This window comes from Dreissena polymorpha, chromosome 16 (genome assembly GCF_020536995.1).
Source record: "Dreissena polymorpha isolate Duluth1 chromosome 16, UMN_Dpol_1.0, whole genome shotgun sequence".
In the NCBI taxonomy this organism is placed as follows: Eukaryota; Metazoa; Mollusca; class Bivalvia; order Myida; family Dreissenidae; genus Dreissena; species Dreissena polymorpha.
Window position 1 is genome coordinate 47,262,739 of NC_068370.1, and position 21,031 is coordinate 47,283,769.

The following is a 21,031-nucleotide window of genomic DNA, read 5'->3' on the forward strand; positions in this document are numbered from 1 at the left end:
GTAACTACCAGCAAAATTTATTTCTTAAAACGTGTCATTTCATAACAAAGTCATGCTTTACAAGTTTAATTCAGAAAACATTTTGTTGTTTATACAAAGACCTAGAATAAAGAAATAGAAGAAATAACTTGAGTAATTCCTTTTTGCACAACAAATCCCGAACATTATGGAGAAACCACAAAGATATTTCCTGGATGCATATAGTTAGACTGTTTGAGGACCACTGTAAATTGAATTAAAACAATCCATGCCCAAAATTGATCCGAAAACATGTTCATCTTGCCAGTTTTAACTACATAAAGGTTAACCTGGCGGCCCAAGTTTTGAGTGATGGTGTGGCCAATGCCATGGTAGACTTGTTTGGGCCAGAAACTGAAGAAACAGTCAAATTCATCAAGATTTTCAACAAATTCTTCGACTGTTTGAACGTAAGAAGACGGTGAGAAGGTCGCAATTCAAGGAATCAAAATCTGTAGCCATACAGTCATACAAATGATAACCGCCTGGAATTTCTTACAGGGGAACTGATGGATTATCTAAGGTCTTGGCATGAGCAGCTGGACAGCAGAGCTGGCAATTTCACTAAGGCCCAAAGGGCGACTATGCTTTAAGCTACCAGACCGTGGAAGGTGTGAGATTATCCGCTAGATCTATTAGTGCTTGTTTGAAATTGCTGCTCAATGAAGGTGCCAGTTATGTGCTGACGCATTGTTTTAATCAAGACCCATTGGAGAAGCATTTTGGACATTATCGACACAAAGTGGTGGCAATAACAATCCATCAGTTTACTAAGTGAGAAACACGCTAACAACAATACGAGCTGTAAATTCACAAGCCCTAGCTCCGAAACGTGGAAATACAGATAGAGGTTGTGTCGATAATTTGTCAATTGACAACAGTAAATTACCCCGCAAGAAGTGAAGAATGCATCCATGTCCCCTTTCCCAGACGATGAAAAGACATTCCATCCCCGCCTAACACTTGTGAAAATTAATAGTGAAAAACACCGGTGAAAATTTATAGTTAATTAACATGTCCCCATCCCCAGACGATGAAAAGACATTCTGTCTCCCCCAATACTTGTGAAAATTATTTTCCTGAGTTTAGACTGCGATAATTTTTGTTTATTATAATGTATCATAAAGTAGTAAATTTGCTTCTTAACCATGTTATTATCCATTTTAAGTAATACCTAAATTACTCTTCTGATATATTTTATAGTCTGTTCTACCTGTTTTGGTCTCTGTATTTGTATTCATTTTTCATACATGTTTGCTAATAGTAAAAACATACATGTAATAGCAGGAATGTTAATATCTGTAGACACATTTTAGGGCGTTTTTTCTTTTTGAAAGATTGTATCTCTATAAGTTTAAAATTGGAATGTAGTAATCTGCATTGTTGTGTTATAAAAATTAAGTTATATCCAGTTCTTTATTCGTTTTTTTTTGTCACAATTTTCTGCACCCCATTATAAGTTTTTGCTGCTTAATAGATACTTGTTTTAGAGAAATGTTGATTTAGCTACAAAAAAAATCACGCAAGAACACATTCCAGGTTACAATAATTCAACCCCAACCCGGTGTACTACAGTTTCATTGGCGCAGCCATTTTGAACACTAAACAATTCAATATGAAGGGGCCCAAAATTAGATGGGACAGATTATTTAAAGTATAATATAATATTGATCATACCATAATATGTTATGTACATAATGACTTTCCCACTGTGTATGATAGTGTTTTCTAGTTGATCTTGAGCACTATAGATTAACTGTTGTATTTGTATTGAATTTATGTTTCCTTTGATCTTGAGCATTATGGATCAATCGTTGTAATTCTATTGCATTTATGTTTTACTTTATATTCAAGTTTTGTTGGACTGAATTAAGCATTTTGAGTCTGGAACTGAATACATGTACACATATGTTTATTTGAACTTGGTTAAAAACTCACAATAGTTGCAGGATTAAAATGTATTATACTAGGCACAGAGCATTATTTGTTCTTTATTTCTACCTCTACCTAGCGTGAAGATGAGATAAAAAGGCAAGAAAGAAAGAGATGAGAGAAAGGTTACTGAAAAGTCTTGAGAATAATAGTGAGTCAGATGATGCGATGGATGTTGGCACTGGAAACTGTTATGAATGCGAAAAACCTTATGAAAATGATTACCTGCAATGTTCAAACTGCCATTGTCGGTTTCATTGACCTTGTGCCAGCAATCGGATCATGGAAGGAATGGATGATGTGCTTCCGTTCGAGTGCAAATACTGCTAATTTTATTATTGTATAATCTTATTAAATGCAACGCGAATGCTATTACGAGTTTGATTGCACATGTACATGCATATTTATTATTACCATAATTAATGCTATGCCTGTCATGTTAACGCATATAAATACAAGTTTGATTGATTTTTTTTTAATCCGGAAAATGTTCGGTATTATATGCTGTGCGGTTTGGTATTAGATGCCTTGTTCGGTAATGTGGTTACTTCAGTACCAGTGTATTCCCGCATAAACCTATTGTATCCGATGACGTATAATGAAGTGGTAATGAGCAAAAGTAAGTTTAAATCACGGTCTAGATATTGACCATTATCAAATTCAAAATAAACGCATCTAATACCAAACTATTTTAATTTCGGCTTAGATGTTTGGTAATAGGTGCTCCCCCTCAATATCTATCTATTCATTAAAAGACAATTTGTTATTTAATTATCTTTGATAACACATGCGGCCTCCAAGATTGTGTAGATGCGTGTTTGTTAATATGACACTGAAATTTTATTTTATTCACATACACAAAAATGATTGATTTGTGTGTTGTTTTTGGAAGAAAACGTATTTGAGAAACCAAAGTGACCCTATCCCCACTGTCAATCAGAGCAATGCCAGGTAAGGGGACATTTGATGAGCAAACACAAAGACAAAGAACTGATGCTGGAAGCCTTGTTCCATTTAAAAGATTCCAAAGAGTGGTAAGTCCTTTGCTAGAATAGCAAAGATGGGATTTATCTCAACAAAAAAGAACAAGCCGCTCTTATGGACCAAGTATACATGTCAGAGAGAAAAAAGGCATTCGGATTTGGAGTACTCTAAATGCAATGGATTTTGTGGAAGTCATGTTTTCCATCGATGCAAGGAGCTGCACACTGGTAATTATATAGAAGTTCCAATAAAAATAAAAAAGATTAAGATAATACACTATCCAAGAAACGCCGGTGTATATAGTGTACATGTATTACTAGTATCTTAATCTGTAACATCTTTACATTTTAATATTTATATCGTTTTTAGACCTGACCTGTCTTACATGTTTGCGTGTATTTAAGAAGAAAGGTGCCTTAACAACCCACTGTCTGACCCATATTAAAAGATCAGGTAATACAAAATAAATATTATTTCCAAATTACCTCAAGACTACAGGAAACACGCAAGGTTAATTGAATATAGAATTAATTGAAGTAGACACTTGAATCTATTAATGTTTTATTTGTAAGCCTGATATTTAAGTAACCCCGGTGTTCATAATGATCATGAGATGATGATTTATAATATAAGTTCTTTTGTTAAAAGTTATATAAAAGGTAAAAACTAGAAAATGGTCTATTGGCGTATTGAGATATTTATTTATCGCATTACAGAGACAAAATACAAAAAGCCAAAGCGACCATGTCCTTTCTGCAAAACGGAACAAAGTCAGTCAAGAAGGCACGTATTAATGAAACATCAAGACGAAGCTCAAGTTCAGGAAGCTTTTCTCATCCCAAAGTTTTCGCCGAAAGAGACAATGCCTTTGACATAATCCGAAAAGATGGAATTTATCGATATAATAAGGAGCAGTCCATTTTACCGGAACTAGATTACTAGTATATGTCAGAGAGGAAAGGTCAGGCTGATGTTCAGTGTCAAAATGCAACGGCTTCATTGGAAATCGCTTGTTTTACCGACAAAGAAAGCTATGCAGAGGCGCCAACATCGATGTTCCAAGAATAACAAAAACATCACTTTTGAGTTTCAAAAATACTGATGAATTTGAAATTAAAATTTTAAATTGATTTGTCAATCCAGCGATGCGTTGAGGTTCATCGGCCAATCTCTCTTTCAAGAGCAAACGGGAAAGGTTGGGAAGGGCATGGAAGCCAAAAAATCAGTCATGACTGATATGCGATCTCTCACACATTTATACAAAGCATTTAAAGAATATATGCCTTTAAGTTACACCATTGAAGACATGTTTCTGGTAAAAAACTTCGACAACCTGGAACGAGCAATCGAAACGATCAGCAAGGACAAAGATAAGCATTTGAAATATGGTTTTAAAATGTCCCTTAAATATATCATACATATGGCTCAGGAAAGATGATAGAGTTTTATTCGACGAAAGAAGATGATTCAAAGGTAGCTTGCTACAAAAGGTTTTTGAACGTTTTGCAATTGCACGAAGGAAGGATTTTTGCCGATGCTGCATACACGATAAACTACAGCCGGCAAAACTGAGAATGCCAGAGCAGCAGGTTAATGAAGAGGACATTCAAAAACTAGAAAAGTACATTAAGCAAAATATAGAGCAAATCATGGCTGTATATTCGTTCTTAGATCGACGAGCATTTGTCGTTTTACAGGACAGTTTATGCAGTCGCTTGACGCTTTGCAACGCACAACATGGTGGTGAGCCGAATAGGGTGAAAATCAGCCAATACCATTCTGCAAAAGTTGGAAAGTGGATAGACAATGGCAATGTAGATCAGCTTCCAGATTATGACAAGAAGTTTTTTTCTGAAATGCTTGTGTGTTATGTTGTAATTTTTAGTATATAAACTCAATTTAGACTGCTTTGTTTGATGCCATCTGAGCATGGTGGACATTTGTTATCAGAACAGGATACCAGGTGATCATCATTTCATAATATAGATTAGCAAGGCTGGTCTGTTTTGTTGCTCGCAGAGTCTGATATTTCAACAGTTGCAATAATAAATATCAATTAAATGTTAGGTCCTATCAGTGCCTTTCCACAAATCCAAATATGGGAGGGTGGACAGATTTGTATAAAAAGCCAGGTTCAGTGAGGAGCTGGGAGAGTGGAATTGAACATAGAGATGTAAAGATACAAGTAGTATGAGATACATATTCATTGGTGTATATATTTATCATCAGTGTGCAAATAAAATGTAGAGTGTATATACTGTGTTGTGAAGTTATGAACCCCCATCTTGAAAATTGTAACAGTTACTAGCCAGGCAAAGGTAGCCTCCTTGTCCCTGTCCTAATTCCATAGGATTGTATTCGCGGTCTGGATATGCTGTGCGACCCTGAGATTCGTAATCGGGTTAAAGTACTTCCATCTTATGAGTTTCTGTTCCCAAATACTGTCCTCTCACCAGACCACGTTATCGGGTGGGCATGCATTCGCAAAATGTGAGAGAATGCACTTATTTCACAACCCGAAAAATTAACCCCAAGCAAAATGAGGCACAGAATCTCCATGATATACAGTGCCCTTCAAGTGCCCGAAACGGAATGTCACTACATCTACAAACATATGGGTCATTCCAAGGATGTCAACATCGGAACATATAAATATCCTTAACCTATAATGGAGGTCATTAAAGAGGGGAGAAACCTACAAGATATTGATAAAGGTAGAGAACTGAAATGAGAAAGGAAATTGTAGAAATCATTAACTTTCTAGATGCATCAACAATGGGAAACATTCCAGAGACTGCATAACGTGACAATACAAGAGACGGGTTCTCCCTTGATGGTATGAGTTTTATCTTGGTAAATGAACAAGTCTGAAATTTTGTTGATAAAAGGACATATTGATGGCTTATACTTTGTACGTTATTTAAACTCAACTTAAAGGATTATACATCCTTAATATGAATAAACATTATTTTCTATAACATTTTAAAACCAAATCAATCATTTTACTTTTCATTTTGAAGGTTGTCCACAGGACACTTTTGGCATGCGCAAAATATCTGTAGTATTAATTAAATTTTATTAATTAAATAGTACATGATAACCTCTAAACCCATTTGCACTTCTTATCATGCAGACGTTATTTTCTGGAAGTGAAAGAATTTAAAGGTGTGGGTTATTGTGCATGCGCACTTGAGAATCGTTAACTCATATCTGTATACACCCCTGAAGAAGTCATACGACCAACTTTGACAGTTGTAATCTACATGCTTAGGTCATTGGGTTTATAGCGTTCAATTTTCATTTTATTTTCTCTCTTACAAGCGTTTCTTGTTTGATTTTTTTTTGAAGTCACATAAACAACCAAGCAATGTAATATGGAACTTTTACACCCATTATTGCTGCTTCTTCTAGTATTTGCGCGATGAGGATCTGAATTATTAACTTTATGATGCTATATTCCTAAATCTTTTTCTATAAAGAAGGAATGTAGTTGACAAGTGTTCGTAGTTTCATTGCATCGTTCCTCAAAAAGTCGTAGCTCTGTTCTCTTTCCTACCATTGAGTAATTAAATGGTAATTAAATTGAATGCGTTTTAATTCCCTTTTATTATTGTTTAATTTTAGTTACAATGCTACGAGGTTAAATTTTATTTACACTTGAATGTATCATGAATATTGCTGGGCCAAGTGTGAGGTTGAGCACTCTTAAACCGGTTTAAACCTCCAATGCTTTGCATTGACCGTTCCAAGGCGGTGACCCCAGCTTTATTCATTTATGTGTTATGTATGTTGTTTTGTAGTGTGCTGTTTTGTACTGTTTTGGCAATTGGTCACTTGCCTTGCCTTAAATAAAGGACCAACTAATTGTGTAAAATGAGAATTAAATACTGCTCCAGCAGCTGGAGTTTAACTTCTTTATATTGACCCACTGTAGATATATCTTACCTACTTATCTTTTTACATTAATATTCAGTTTTAAATATTGCAAAATGTATGGGTTAAACATATAATGTTTATTTTATTTAGGGAAACGCCGTTTTTATTCCACTTTTAAAATAAAAAATTTGCTGTTACCTTATTTGAAATTGCTAATTTGAGCAATTTCTTCTTTCATCTCCATGATTTCTACATCAAATTAAAATTCCATAATTGTTTGGTAATGGGTTAAAGCAGATATTTCTTCATTTTTATGTGATTTTATTTATATATCAAGCCAAACAGGGATCCTCCGTGGCCAAGTGGTTAAGGCGCAGGACTCTCACCCGGGAGACCAGGGTTTGATTCCCGCCGTCGCCGGTCATATTGGAGTGCTCTTGGGCAAGGCACTTGTCCCTAGTCTTGTATTGATTTGCAACCCAGGGACCATGAATAAGTGAACTGTTGCCTCGAAATAACAGAAACATTGTTGAAAACGGCGTAAAAATCCAAGCAAACAAACAAGCCAACCAATTCATCAAAACATAAATAACCTTCTAGATGCCCCAATATGCTTGGTTTGTGGTTTGAGAATAGTTTCGTCTTTTTTTCAGCATCTCGTAACGTAACTCAGAGACAGTTACCACAGGATCAAGAACGCATTCTCGAACCAAAAACGGACCCTTCTTCAGTTTCAGACCTACAGCAGCTGACATCGTCTGGTAAGTGGATAATACGTAATTAATATTACTCGTTACTTTTATTGGCTTCTAAGACTTAAGACATCGACAACTTCTAGCTATGACAGCTACTAAGACTGCGGCTATTAAGACTTAGACTACTACTAAGACTTCAGCAACTACTTAAACTATTATTAAGACCATTCCAACTACACTGCAACTCCAATATATCGCGGTTGAAGGGATCCAAAGATCGCAACCGTGACATATCCAGCACGCGATATAAATTGTCAAGTTAGTCATGCATGTATATGTATGCATAAGCATAGTTTGGCAATCTCAAAACACACTATTTACATACCATATTGAATTATGTGTTATATCCATATGTTATTCATTGGTATAACACAAAACATTATTCCATGTCAGTGATTTTTATTGCTCAAAATTACCGCCGATTAAGGCTGCTTCCCAATCGCAAAAATCCATGTTTTTTTCCCAAAAATCTTACCAAAATGCCCCCCCCCCCCCCCCCTAAAAACTTTTTTTCTCTTTTTTTTTTAAAGAAAGAAGTCTCTTATGACTTATTTATGATTTCTTAAATTTAGATCTCAAATTTATTTTTTAAACTTCCTACAAAACATATGACTTTAGTTTAGTCTTTTTTGTCGATAAATAATTCCCAAATTTGCCACTTTTATTGATTTAAAAAAATCTCAATTTGACCAGACTCCTCCTTAAATTGCTAGAAAAACCCCTGAACATGCAATTAAAAACAATATTAGTTCAGTTACTTATAATCATATTTATAATGCTTAATGTTTCCCAATTTCATGGTTAATCGCGCTATTTTTCCCAATTTCATGGTTTATTGCGCTAATTTTCCCAATTCAAATGGTACAGGCTGTAACAAATAAAAGCAAAAAAATCACTGCATGTAAGTATTTTCAAATGCGTATAATTAAATTTATAATCCCAAAACCATTGTCAGGTATTATTGTTCAAGAAAGCATGCACAAATTAAACCCATGTACAAAATGACATCATTCACTTCACGGAAAGCATGGGCAGTTTGACAAACTGAGGGACATGGTTCACCTCTCAATTAAAAGCAAGAAATTTACACTGTATCTAAAGCGCAAAGCTTGTTGAGATAGGTCAGTATTGACTTGTGACATTTACAGTTGTAATTGTATAACCCTTCATGTGTTTACTGGGCGTTTTGATAGTTCAAAGCAAATTTAATAGAGAATGGTAACACCCAAAAATGACCTGTGATTGGTAAGTTGATTATTGTTTATCACAGTACACTGGTGCTATAGTGGTGTACAATGAGAGCAAACAATCTGGTTAAAACTGGATTATGAATGTCGGATTAAACAGAAATTATGGTGGGTGAAAAAAAAGGTAAAATACAACTTTGAAACGGATTTTATTTCAAAAAAAATTGATAGATTTTAAAACATGTTATTTAGGGATTATGCTCCTCAGATTTTTGGGAGCCATAGCCGATTCGCAATATATTATATATTGTGAATCGGCTATGGCTCCCAAAAATCTGAGGAGCATAATCCCTAAATAATGGACAACGCAATATAACGGACCGTGATATATTGGAGTTGCAGTGTATTAAGCTTATGACAACTTTATATACTGAGACACCGACTATTACTAACATGATGACTGCTTCTAAGACTACAACAACTATTATGCCTACTACTTCTACTATTGGATAGAAATCGAAGAACTCCAATACATGCATAATGAACACTGCCTTTGCACCATTGTGCATGCTTAACATAACAGCGTTTATGGTATTATGATATTTTTCTCTTGACTTGCAGACTTTGATGAATTTGGCTATACTGTAACCCTACCAAAAATTCTAGTATGCTATCATTTCAGGTTTGCTGCAGTCTGGTTTGCAGACAAACCATATTGTTGTGTTACAATTTCTCAGATGCGAGCACCTATTTGTACATATTTGTAATTTTGTGACACAAATTGGAAATAATGTGTCAGTACTTTTACATATGTGTGACAAATAAGGCTCAACACAATCATGCCATAAAGGAAAGATGCAAATCATATGGCTGACATTAATTTCACTCAAACTGCATGATGAGTTTTACTGTAGGTGTGATGTGGTTAAATAAGTCTAAATGAAAGAAATGAATCAATGTATTTTTTTATGATTTCAGGGGATGATACACCATTGACGAAGAAATGGAAAAAGACACTTCCAGCCGTAGACCAAGGCTGGATTTAACAAGAGCTTCGCCTTGCGGGTGCAGACCGCTCATCTATTTTCTTTTTAAAGGTGAAGGGACTCACATCTTCAATCACAAAGGAGGGAGGGGTGGAGTGAAGAGGGGTGCATTGTGTGGGGGTGTGGACATTTATTACACTATCTTCCCAAAATGCGAAAAAAAGGGGAAAAAAATGGGGGAGGGGGTGGGGGTGGGGATTCTTGGGTGCGATGGTTGGACGGTATTTCAAACATAAAATAATAAAAATAAATATTTGTGTTTTTTAACCGTTTAAAAAAAAAAAATGGGGGGGGGTGAGGTGGGGGGTATAGTGTGAGGGTGTGGTGGTAATTTGTGAGATGATCTTATAAAAAAAAAAAAAAAAAAAAAAAAAAAATTAAGGGTGGGGGGGGGGATTCGGGTGGGGGAGGGGGGGGTGGGGGGGGGGGATTCTTAGGTGCGATGGTTGGACGGTATTTCAAACATAAAATAATCAAAATAAATAGTTTTGTTTTTTAACTGTTTAAAAAAAATAATTTGGGGAGGGGGTGGGGTGGGGTATAGTGTGAGGGTGTGGTGGTCATTTGTGAGATGATCTTAAACAAAAAAAAATAATAAATAAATAAAAAAAAAATAGGGGGGGGGGGGGGGAAGGGGGTGTCAAGGGCGATGGTTTGGGTGGAGTCTATTGTGGTATGTCAGGTAAGAGTAGTTTTGTCAAAGTATCAATCAATTCTAATCATAAATAAAGAAGTTATGGCAATTTTAGCAAAATTTAATAATTTGACCTTGAGAGTCAAGGTCATTCAAAGGTCAAGGTAAAATTCAACTTGCCAGGTACAGTTACCTCATGATAGCATGAAAGTATTTGAAGTTTGAAAGCAATAGCCTTGATACTTAAGAAGTAAAGTGGATCTAAACACAAAATTTAACCATATATTCAAAGTTACTAAGTCAAAAAAGGGCCATAATTCCGTAAAAATGACACCCAGAGTTATGCAACTTGTCCTTTTACTGTACCCTTATGATAGTTTGCGAGTGTTCCAAGTATGAAAGCAATATCTATGATACTTTAGTGGACCAAAACACAAAACTTAACCAAACTTTCAATTTTCTAAGTATAAAGGGCCCATAATTCCGTCCAAATGCCAGTCAGAGTTACATAACTTTGCCTGCACAGTCCCCTTACGATAGTTAATAAGTGTTGCAAGTATGAAAGCAATAGCTTTGATACTGTAGGAATAAAGTGGACCTAAACACAAAACATAACCAAATTTTCAATTTTCTAAGTATAAAAAGGGCACATAATTCTGTCAAAATGCCAGTCAGAGTTACATTACTTTGCCTGCACAGTCCCCTTATGATAGTTAGTAAGTGTTGCAAGTATGAAAGCAATAGCTTTGATACTTAAGGAATAAAATGGACCTAAACACAAAACTTAACCAAAATTTTCAATTTTCTAAGTATAAAAAGGGCACATATTTCTGTCAAAATGCACGCCAGAGTTATCTAAGTTTGCCTGTCCAGTCCCCTCATGATAGTAAGTAAGTGTACCAAGTTTGAATGCAATAGCATTGATACTTTCTGAAAAAAGTGGACCTAAACGCAAAACTTAACCAACATTTTCAATTTTCTAAGTATAAAAAGGGCACATAATTCAGTCAAAATGCACGCCAGAGTTATCTAACTTTGCCTGCCCAGTCCCCTCATGATAGTAAGTAAGTGTACCAAGTTTGAATGCAATAGCATTGATACTTTCTGAGAAAAGTGGACCTCGACGCAAAACTTAACTGGACGCCAACGCCGACGCCAAGGTGATGACAATAGCTCATAATTTTTTTTTTAAAAATAGATGAGCTAAAAAAACGTTCTTCGTCTATGGAGCCAGAGGTCCCCAGTTTGATTTTGACAGGATGAAGAAGTTATGGTATGATCCTCCTCAGCCAAGCCTATCTTAAGGTATAACCTTGATCCCTATTATTCCCTCTCCCCCTCACCAAAGATAACTTTGGGAGCATATAGTTTTCAGACTATCCATAACTCCCATTTGAATACGGGTAATTCTGGAGTTATGGCCATTTTTTCATACTAAAACTTTGTGCACAGCATAACACAAAATATACAAGATATCAACACCAAACTTTATAGGTAAATATATAAGTGCAGTGTACAAGAACCATAAAGCCTATTTGCATAATTTAGGAGTATTGCCCTTTGTTAGTTTTAATACTTTAATTTTGTTTGGAGCATAACACAAAAACTATTAGAGGCATCAACAACATAATTGTGCATTCCCTTCTCTTTTTACTGCCAATAATTTCTCATGATTAGCAATTTCTCCTTTTCTCCCTATTTTTTTTTTCAAATTGGCGTCTGCTGCAAGATGCAAAAAAAACTCTTCAGGAGGGGACAAAGAGTTACTTTTACAATAACAAAACTGTATGAAAGTTTTTTCATAATTTAGGACAAATGTCCTCACAAGATTTGACGATTTAGGACACCTGTCCTGAGGAAAGTGTGACCAATCTGAATCACTGCAATTGCAAAAATGGGGACCGAGTGTTGGGGGATATATATTATTAAGTGTAACTGTTATAAAATGTTGATACATTTCCTTCTTTGATTGCTTTTAATATGCTCAAAGGATCATATTATGTTTTGGCATGTCTATCCGTCCGTCCATCCGTTGGTTTGCAAATTATTGTGTGCGCTAGATATCAAACTATACAACTGAATTAAACCAAACCTCAAACAATGACAACCATGATATGTAGTTGTTCATAAAATAAACAATTTACAGATAGGATTTGACCGAAAATACCATGCATTCTGGCCTTCGGGCGTATATTGTGCTGCTCTACACCGCTGTTTTACAATGATCCGATAAATCACTTATGACAATCAGTTGTGTTAGGTATTAATCATACTCCGTGATTGCGTTAGTTGTTTATGACATCAGTACACCAAATGCCATAATACATCTTATTTTTCAGCTTCTTGCAATGTTTACCTCTGTACTTGCAAGTAGCGAATATAACAAATTCTTTCTTCAGTATCCCTTACATAATTTTTGTCGTTTCAGTGCAATGGGCAAAGCTGACCCACGGACAGCGAAAGGTGGCAAACGGAAGGCCACCAGTGCAGCACCTTCAGATGAACCAGCCCCCAAACAGAACCGCCTTGCAATGCTGATCGCTATGGCCATTTCCCAAGACAGGGAAGTTCTAGAAGAGATAAAGACTCTGCTGAATGCTCCTACTGAGCCCACAAGGAAGCGGGACGGTACGTCTTCAGCCACATCCGTTTCGGAGACTGGTAGCGTCTGTGAGGAGTCCGATGATGTTTCTTCAATCCTGTCGATGTTAATCAGATTGTTAATGGTGAATATGTAGATTTCCCATCGCTCATTTTCAAAGACCACAGTCAACAAACTACAACCATCCACAAAACACAATCATCTACCATCACATCAACCCACAAAGCCAGTCAGAAACAACTGAACAACATCCACCAATTGAATGAAGCTTTCCATATTTATTTTGACATTTATACCCAAAGTACCCAACACAAGCCCCCCCATCTTTTCAGATACAAGACTATCATGCAAAGACTCTCCAACAGCACCCGGGCCTGGTTGACATATGATGAAAAGTTCCGACGTCTTAGGGCTGCGTTTCCCTCTATCCCATGGGGTACCGTTCGCATAGAGACTTTCCTTTTCTGTACCACACTGGGTCAAAGCCAAGGAGCTTTGATATTGTATTGCAATACATCTCAAGAAGAAATTGTGAAATTAGAAAAGAAAAAAAACATATCAGTCTGCTGACAGACTAGGGTTCATCAGAAGACCCGAATGATGTTGGACGTATCCAATTACTATGTGATGGCTGGAGAAGATTATGTGTGCAACAAGTGCAAGAGACATGTAAGTAACTTTTGTTAATAATTTTATGAATAGCTTCTCTATTTCTCGACTTTATTTTAAGGACAATTTAATTGGATATAAAATTAGATAAGTTTCATAGAGACAAAAACATTGTATATTTCTTTAGCTTTTACCAAACAACATAAAAATTGTATGAGTTTGTTGCAGACAACTTTAGAAATCATTGAGATTATGGAAAATGGTTCAATTCGAGCACTGTCTTTGAGCAATGTCTCATTTTATCACAATAACTTCTAACCTACAAGTTAAATTGTTTTTCCATATATGAATTGTATTATGGGCCAGATGCTTTAAGCTAGATGTGAAATAAAGTTTAATTCTAATTATCAAAGACCTATGTATAGAAGGATAAGAAACTCTCGTTTTGCCTATCGCGTTTTTCTATACTGCCTCCCAGCAGACGTGATTCCGCGAGAGTCAGGTGCGCGTAGTTTGGAGATGCCGGAAATGGAATTAAATCCGCCGTTTATCGCCATTTTGTTTAATCGAGTGCATCATTCTCCATCGTATTTTTCTTACATTTAGCTAGATATATATTCTCCTGACTTGAATTGGTAAGTATTTGACACATTCTTGTTGATATTTATAATTTCAATGTCTTATTTTCTATTTTTCGCGACCGATTAGACGTAACTCTGAGCTGATTTAGAATTAGTTCAATTGCAGTTAAGTTTCCATTGTTTTGATTTTAATTTTTGTCGGTTTCCGGTTAGTCGCCTGTTATGTAAGAATACAAAGGAAGCAAGAAAGGACATTATTTAGGGTTTTTGCGACATAAATACTAAAGTGTACGATTTGCAAACGCTTTCAATCACGGATGTTTTAAGTCGACGATGTTGTTGTTTTTTTAGGAATAATTTCGTCATTCGAAAAATTTGTAAGCAAAGGTATTTTTTGTTAGGAGCAGTTTATTTATTGCTCTGATAGTATTATCCATTTAGCTAACCGATATGGTTCATTTCAATACTGTGCACTTTGACAATTGGCAACAAACCTTATAAATAATTTTTTTTCTGTGTCATCTGACATTGTGAGTTTTTTTTAAGAGTTACTTGTATCAAATGATGAGGTTTCAGAGGTGAGTCGTTTCTGCTATGTGAAAATTTTAACCACTGTTATAAGCTTAATACATGTCTGGTACAAACCGCATTAATGAATAATTTAATCACATTAAATGAATTAAGTAGATATATTGCATGGTGAAAACAATTCGTCCAGCGGATGAATTTCTATTTTATTTTAAAGCCGTCATTATCTGCGTTTTTTTTAAATAACTTTTTTGTTTCATATATAAAGTATATGGAGCTACATTTTTTCTACTAAGGCAGCTGATAAGTTAGTGCTACAACAGAATAAAGTTTGAAAAAACTTATTTCTTGTTAAGTTCTCAGGCCTTCATGACATAGCAAGGGTTCTTTTTGTAAACAAAACTTTTTTGTTAGTCATGCATATTGAATGAAGTATAAATTATCTTCTAGTAGAGATGGCAAGGTAGTGTTAAAAAAGAAAAATAATATAAAAAAAATGCATTTTTAAGGATTTTAGCTTGATCCAAGATGTTGCACGTCGAAAATTTCAACTGATGAATTTTTCTCTAAATTTTAAGGCCACTATTACATGGCTTTGGTTCTTTTTGTAAAGCTTTTTTGTTTGTCATGCAAATTGTATGAAGTAAAGTTTTTCTGCTAGGAGAGATGTTAGGCTAGTGTAATAACAGAAAAAATGTTTGAAAAAATGCATTTTTAAGGATTTCAAGCTAAATATATTATATGCATGTTGAACATATTCAACGGATGAATTTCTTTCTAAATTCTAAGGCTGTCATGACATGGCATTGGCTTTTTTTGTAAAACTTTTTTGTTTCTTATGCAACTTGCATGAAGTAAAGTTTTTCTGCTAGGGGAGATGTTAAGCTAATGTTATATAAGAAAAAATGTATGAAAAAATGCATTTTTAAAGATTTTAACCTTAATATATTATATGCATGTTGAGCATATTCAACGGATAAATTTCTTTCTAAATTCTAAGGCTGTCATGCCATGGCATTGGCTTTTTTTGTAAAACATTTTTGTTTCTCATGTAAATTGCATAAAGTAAAGTTTTTCTGCTAGGAGAGATGTTACACTATTGCTATAACAGAAAAAGTGTTGAAAAATTGCATTTTTTAAGGATTTTAAGCTAAATATATTATATGCATGTTGAGCATATTCAACGGATGAATTTTTTCTAAATTCAAAGGCCGTCATGACATGGCATTGGCTTTTTTTATAAAACTTTTTTGTTTCTCATGCAAATTGCATTAAGTAAAGTTTTTCTGCTAGGAGAGATGTTACACTATTGCTATAACAGAAAAAGTGTTGAAAAATTGCATTTTTAAGGATTTCAAGCTAATTATATTACATGCATGTTGAACATATTCAACGGATGAATTTCTTTCTAAATTCTAAGGCTGTCATGACATGGCATTGGCTTTTTATGTAAAACTTTTTGTTTCTTATGCAACTTGCATAAAGTAGTTTTTCTGCAAGGGGAGATAATAGGCTAGTGTTATAACAGAAAAAATGTTTGAAAAAATGCATTTTTAAGGATTTCAAGCTAAATATATTATATGCATGTTGAACATATTCAACGGATGAATTTCTTTCTAAATTCTAAGGCTGTCATGACATGGCGTTGGCTTTTTTTGTAAAACTTTTTGTTTCTTATGCAACTTGCATAAAGTAAAGTTTTTCTGCTAGGGGAGATATTAGGCTAGTGTTATAGCAGAAAAAAAGTTTGAAAAAATGCATTTTTAAGGATTTCAAGCTAATTATATTATATGCATGTTGAACATATTCAACGGATGAATTTCTTTCTAAATTCTAAGGCTGTCATGCCATGGCGTTGGCTTTTTTTGTAAAACTTTTTTGTTTCTTATGCAACTTGCATGAAGTAAAGTTTTTCTGCTAGGGGAGATGTTAAGCTAGTGTTATAACATAAAAAATGCATTTTTAAAGATTTTTAGCATAATAAAATAAATGGTGCATGTTGAATATTTTACACTGATGAATTTCTTTTTAAATTTGAAGGCTGTCATTACATGGCCTTGTTTCTTTATATGTAAAACTTTTTTGTTTGTCATGCAAATTGTATGAAATAAAGTTTTTTCTGCTAGGGGATATGAAAAGCTAGTGTTATAACTTATAACAGAAAAATGTTTTAAAAAAACATGCATTTAAAGTATTTTTGCTTTATGCATAATGTTGCATGTCGAAAACTTCAATGGATGAATTTCTTTCTAAATTTTGAGGCTGTCATGACATGGCATAGTCACCAGAAAGAAAACAAATCTTTTAGGCCAAAGAAAACAACATAACAATTTAAATGTACATTTTTATTTTGTATTAATTCACTTATGAAGCTTGTAACATTTGTACGAAAATCATTATGGTAATTAAACAGCACTGTAAATGACTGTAAAAAGTCACAAGTTCAAACAAAGAACTAAATGGATGCAATTTTGTTCAACTCTTACTTTCAGTTTCCATCTCTAATGACTCAGCTTTATGCTTTACTCATATATACAATGCATGCTTGTTTGATTAAGCCTCTCTTCACACATGCAGACACAGTATGGTTCATCAAAATGTTTTATTTATTTTTCAGGGAAGGAGACTTTGGAGCTGTGACATCTGAGGGTACACGTTATTCGTCAACTATCAGGTCATCATCGTGTGAATTGTTAACACCAAGAAAACTAAATTGCATCAAATGCAAAAATTACAGTTATGCACTTGCGAAAAGGAAAAAGCGCTTGGATGATAGAATAATTCATCCTAGGAAATTCAGCCATTCCAGCTTTGAACACTCAGATATGAACCGGGATGAATTGTGCCTTAAACTAAAGGAGCAAAAAGGAGAAATTAGTGACTTAACAAATACTGTATGGAAATTAAAAAGACAATATGAGAATTCGATAAGGAAGGAGGGTGCTTCAGTTAAGGAGCATGAAAGTTTGGAATTAAGCTCGTTAATGGATTCCTGTAGTGAACAATTTAAGCGTGGTAGTAACAAACGCAGCAAATGCCAAAAACGTCCGTACGCTAAAACAACGTAATGCAAAAATTTTATTACACTAGTGAAATGTGAAAAATATGTAATGACTTTATGCGAGTCAAACATGTGAAAAGTAGAATTATTATGTTGTAATCTGATTTTATAATATATTATGTATAGAATTACTATGTTGTTCTCTAAATGTTGATTTTATGTATATAGTATTCTATATGTAGTTTGCATTGCATGTAGAATAGTATCTATAGTTTATATGTGTCACGTTCTGAGAAAACTGTGCATAATACCTGTGCGTAAAGCGTTATCCCAGATTAGCATGTGCAGTCCTCACAGGCTAATCAGGGACGACACTGTACGCCTTGTTAAGATTTTTGGTAAGAAGGGACTTTTTTTAACAAAAAATACCATAAAAGCTGAAGTGTCGTCCCTGATTAGCCTGTGCAGACTGCAAAGGCTAATCTAGGATGACACTTTACGCAAATGCATTAAGCCCAGTTTTCTCAGAACAAGGCTCATTTCTATCTCGTACAAATTTATTACTGTTCATACTCATGATAATATGAAAGAAAATTAAAATTATGTTCTCCTGACTACTGTGTTGTTCACTTTAAAGTATTATACTGAAGACAGCACTAATACTTAATAGCTAAATGGACCTTTTGCAACTAGCAAAGTTTTCTTATTACTATTGTAGGCGAAAGACATACATCTATTATTTAAATTAAACACAGCAAAGAACATATATTTCAAGAAATTATTTTTCATTACATACCTTTCAGGTTTTTATCATGTTTCTTTGTAACATGACCACGGAACTCTGCGACAGTCTTGTATTCACGTGAACACTCTGGACAAACATAAATGTCAGAACATTTCTCAAAACTTGAACTAGACTTAGAGATTCTAGATATATTAACATTCTCTTCATCGTTTGTATAATCACCTAAAAGATCGTCAAGATCAATATCCCTCTCCCATGATAAAAAGTTCGGATCTTTTTTACGTGACATAATTACAGCTCACAAAATTTAATTTAAATCCAAACAACAACTTTTATCACTGATTTCAGTTAGACAAGAACAACAAATGGAAGGCGTATGTAAAATATCATACTAAATATAATGTTATGATTTACGAATGTAGAGTTGTACCTATTGAGACCAATTACAAACAGCGGTGATTAATTGCGCGAGAATCTTTAATATGTATTAATTGAAATTAAAATAATTAAATATAATCTGCTTGATGTTGCGGTTATGAAAAACAACACAACAAAACATGCGTGAATTGTTTGTAACAAGTAAAAAGTCTCATCAAAGACATAATATGAGCGGCTGAATCGGCAAATTTTAGCCGATAAATAACACTTGTTAACACACACACACACACACACACAACAAATACACAAAGCATCTTAAACATTTTATTTGTAACAAACAATCTCAACTTCAAACAATTAACAACACAACGTGATAAACGCCTGAAAATAATTCTTTAAGTAATTTATTGAACCGACATCGGCGAAGCGAGATTGGTTTCCATACACGCGCGGCCATTTTGAAAGGTACGCGCTTGTAGCTAACCACGTGACCCCGCCGCAAGATTATTGCGAGAAAGCGCGTGGTTTCCTATCCTGTGTATTATAGGTCTTTGTAATTATATACACTTAAAATTGAAAAGTGAATAACATTCGCTCCACAATTTGCCATTGGATTGCAGGACTGTACTAATGTAGCATAAAACTTTTTTTCCCCAGATAATCACCTGGAGCCAGGGAATCTTACAGCAATTAAATCACAGGGAGCAAAGCAAGTTTCCTTAAATTGGAAACGGAAAGATACGCCTTTGATTAAAAAGTTGCAAGATTAATGCGAAAGCGAACCATGGGGAACAGCAGCAGCCTTTCCTGCGACCGCCCGCTTTTTTGTAGGCAGACGGTGATATTAACTGTGTATTTTAAGTATACAGTGTCTGCGCATGAATGACCCAATATTATCCGAAAGCTCCACCCGTTCTCACGTTTCATTCGACAACGTCATGCCATGTGTACACTAGCTCAATGATGATTGGCCAGCTACCATGTGCACTTCAATAACAATAAAGTCAAGAAATGTCTAATCAGGTATAGACCGGGTTTCGTTTACTGTTCGAATTGCTAACACATTCATTGAAACAAAGAGATCAATATTTAGAAAACCAGTCCGGATTAAAATGGCAGATGTTTTCAACGAAATTTTACTAGATTTTCGCAAATACGATTTTTCTTGACCCAAATCTCAATATTTTTGCAAATGGCTCAAATGGCAAACGACAGCACGAGCCCTGTTGCCCCTCTTTGAAGTAATGGTGAAATTTTTTGTTCTGCTCTACATTCGCATATTATACGCACCCCCTACTTGAAGAATAATTTGGCAGGTAAAAAAGTATGTTTTATATTCGTTTATGTACGGTAAATATATTCAAGACTTTTTAGAGAAAGTAAGTTTAACAGTATTCCATTGTAACGTTTTCGTGGCAATCTTTTAAACATTTTGTTCAGAAATGCAGGGGTCCTTTTTTTTCATAAAAGAAAAACAATGCAGCTTCCTTGAGCTTGAACACTCCAACAGACTCCTAAAGGCAGTTAAGCATGATTTAAGCATTGCAGAATATGTTGCAGGTTGCAAAGCCTTGGGTTTGTTAAGTGAACTTGTAACTGTCTCATTGTGGGAAATGATTGAAAATGAAAATGTGCATATCACAGACTCATTCACAATATATCAAGAGCTTGTACAGTACCTAGAAAACTTCATGGAAAACTCTAAAGCCTTTATGAAAGGAAATTATGTGTTAAGCTTTGTTAAAGTTGCAAAACTGAAGTCATCCCCAATATTTGCTGCTCTTACTAAAGACTGGGAACATGATGCAAAGGTTGTTGCGTGTCTGCAAGTTTATGCCTGCTTTGTGTCAACTGTGTCAGCGACTATTCAAAGACTATCTTCCAGGGCGGTTGTGGTTTGGAAGTACCAAGTTTGTGACAGAAAAAACACACGGATATCCTAAACATAACGAGTTTAGTGAATCTGTTTTTGGCCACATGGATAGACTATTGCGGGAGAAACCCAATACAACTCAAATTGCATATGAAGCAAACATTATGTTTGTTCACAATAAAACCATTTCTTGGCTAAGAGACAAATATCCACATAAACAGGACAAAATAATAAGGGAGGACAAATCTGATGTGATTGCCTTAAAAAAAGGTTTCAAAATAA

General features: G+C 34.8%; 1 protein-coding gene across 1 annotated transcript in view; it reads right to left on the reverse strand.

The window, feature by feature from the left end:
- Positions 1–7,487: 7,487 nt before the first annotated feature.
- LOC127862132 (WD repeat domain-containing protein 83-like) overlaps positions 7,488–21,031 on the reverse strand; it is a 173,580-nt gene continuing 160,036 nt past the window's right edge. Inside the window, exon 8 of the mRNA XM_052401127.1 lies at positions 7,488–7,568. The gene's annotated coding sequence lies outside the window, so the exon portion shown is untranslated. The remainder of the gene's footprint in view (positions 7,569–21,031) is intronic.